This window comes from Monopterus albus, unplaced genomic scaffold (assembly GCF_001952655.1).
Source record: "Monopterus albus unplaced genomic scaffold, M_albus_1.0 scaffold114.1, whole genome shotgun sequence".
In the NCBI taxonomy this organism is placed as follows: Eukaryota; Metazoa; Chordata; class Actinopteri; order Synbranchiformes; family Synbranchidae; genus Monopterus; species Monopterus albus.
In genome coordinates, this window is record NW_018127994.1 from 443152 (window position 1) to 445568 (window position 2417).

A 2417-nucleotide genomic window follows, 5' to 3' on the forward strand; every position below is an offset into this window, starting at 1 on the left:
AGAGAAAAAGACTTATCATACTCTTATGGCATACACGATAATCCTGTAGTCTGCCAATTCTTTCAATTGACTGGGGGGCTGTTCCTAATTGTAGTCCCACAGTAGAACAAATACAAACAATATAACTGCTAACATTGCTTTGCCTTGCAGTATCAAATCAAGTCAAATCAAATTTATGTATATAGCACTTAAAAAAATTCAGCTGACCAAATTACCTTACATAACAGAATAGAATCAAAATAGATGACTAAAATAGAGTAATTAAGATCAACCCAAAAATAAAAGGCAGTGTACAGTCAAAATGCACTGCAATAAAAACAAAACTGTCAAATTGTGCATCAAGTGCCCGGTGACGTGTGTGGTCAGTGTACTGTCAAGGTCTTCAGTGTTTGTGCTGATTGTGAGTAAGCTGTGTGGCAGAACTTGGAGCGGAATAGGCCTGTAGTTCCCAAACATTTTTGATCAAGGCTCTCTTTCTTTGTAAATATTTCTGAACTCATGTTCATTTCTCATGAAAGCAATGGACTGTTATTATTGTAATGTTCAGTGTTTATGAGCAATGTTAATGTTTTTATCTGTTTGACCAATTTCTCATATTTTATTACATGTATTTTTTCACTAGAGATTTTGAGCCAGGCTCAAAGCTGTTATACTTTTTGTCCTAGAACTGCCACATTATTAAGTGCTGATATATTTCAGGCAACAAAGTAACCACTTAGATTTAAAACAGGTGGTCAATGTAGCTAAGTGATGCCAATTTTCTCCAATGTTTTTGGAGATGTGAGTACCTGCTAGCAGACCAATAGCAGGCAGCTACATCTCGGTCAGAGAGGAGTCAGATCAACCAATCGACACGCAGCTTCTCACAACGTGTAGCTGAGATTTGGGAGGTGTGCGCGTTGGACCGTCCGCAACCATCAGCAACCTACATTTAACCATAAATCCTTTCATTGCGTGGGTACACATCAATGCCTATGTGCAGTTGCAGACCAGTTTGAATTGCCTGTACCACTGCTCTGTACTGAACTATTGTTCAACCACAAGTGAACTGTGCTGAATCCAGAGACCTTGGGAGAGATGAAGGGAAGAAAGGAGGAAGTGAAACAGGGTAGTTAACAGGGATTAAGCATTTATAGTTTTTGCTGGCTTTTTTCCTCCAAAGCAGGATGACTGACAGCATTTTGCTGCCTGTCTCATCGTTGTGATGTAAACCTATGCTCCACTTGTCGTGTGTTGTGTTCTATGCGGTCAGCACAGCTCATACTGTTGGCTTCAGACTGGTGTCAGGCTGGTTCAGCATTATTTTCAGTGTATCACTTCTGCAAGTGACCACATCTGTTGTTACTGTTTACTATTTTTAAAACATATAGTATAAGATAGTATATGATTTATATTTATCAAAAGATGTTTCATATTTGTGTGTACTGGGCCTTCTGACCTTTACAGTGAGTGAACAGGCAGAGAATGACTGTCCTGCTTAAGGAACATTAGGCTGCAACTGGGTCTGTACCTGTGACCTGGTAAAGTCACTCTCTTGCTAGGCCAACTTGCCACCATGGCTATGGACAGTAAAGGGGTCTCATTGTGTGTGTCCTGCCAAACCCTGCTATGCAAAATCCAGTTGTGCTCACAAGATTTTAGCAGATCACTGACAAATGTTCGGGCTTTGGCTTAAATCAGCAAACCTTTTAGACACTGATCCTTTAGTTGCTCTGCCCTCAACAGTAATCCACCATTATCCACATGTATTCGGCATCAAGGGACCAAAAAGCTCACACTAAAATCTGCAGTTCTGCAATATGCATCGAAGGTGAGCTGAGCCCTGGAGCTGCTTGTAAAACTGGACCTGTAAAACTTTGTTATAGGCAGTTATTGTTTTTGTGGATGACCTTTTATTTCACCAGAGACTGAGCAATACTTATGGAACTGAAATTCACTTCTCTACCAGTACCAAAATATGCTTACAACTGATTATTCACTTTGTATCATGAAGTAGAAAAAGCAAGTGTGTCATCTCCATGAGCCCTTGATGGTCTAGTGGCTAGGATTCAGCGCTCTCACCGCTGTGGCCCATGTTCAATTCTCGGTCAGGGAAGGTGGCTTTGGGCACTACAGTTCCCTAGAATATCCTACACTTACTGGCGACAGTGGTGCGGTGGGTAGAGCAGTTGTCTCTCAACCAGAAGGTTGAAGGTTTGAATCTCAGTGCCTGCGGTCCACATGTTGAAGTGTCCTTGGGCAAGACACTAAACCCCCAAGTCGTCCCCGATAGTTAGAGCCATCGGTTGAGTTGGTGCCACAGATGGCTGCCATTGTGTACCGAAACAAATTCCTTGTGTGTAACGTACTTGGCCAGTAAAGGTGATTTATTTATTATAACAGTGCCCCAAACAAAATGAAAAAAGCCTGTAGTGCTC

General features: G+C 41.5%; 1 non-coding gene across 1 annotated transcript; it reads left to right on the top strand.

Annotated features, from left to right (window-relative positions):
• The first annotated feature begins 2023 nt into the window (after positions 1-2023).
• Positions 2024-2095, top strand: trnae-cuc (transfer RNA glutamic acid (anticodon CUC)). The gene has a single exon. It is a non-coding gene; the product is annotated as a tRNA-Glu (tRNA).
• The last annotated feature ends 322 nt before the right edge of the window (positions 2096-2417 follow it).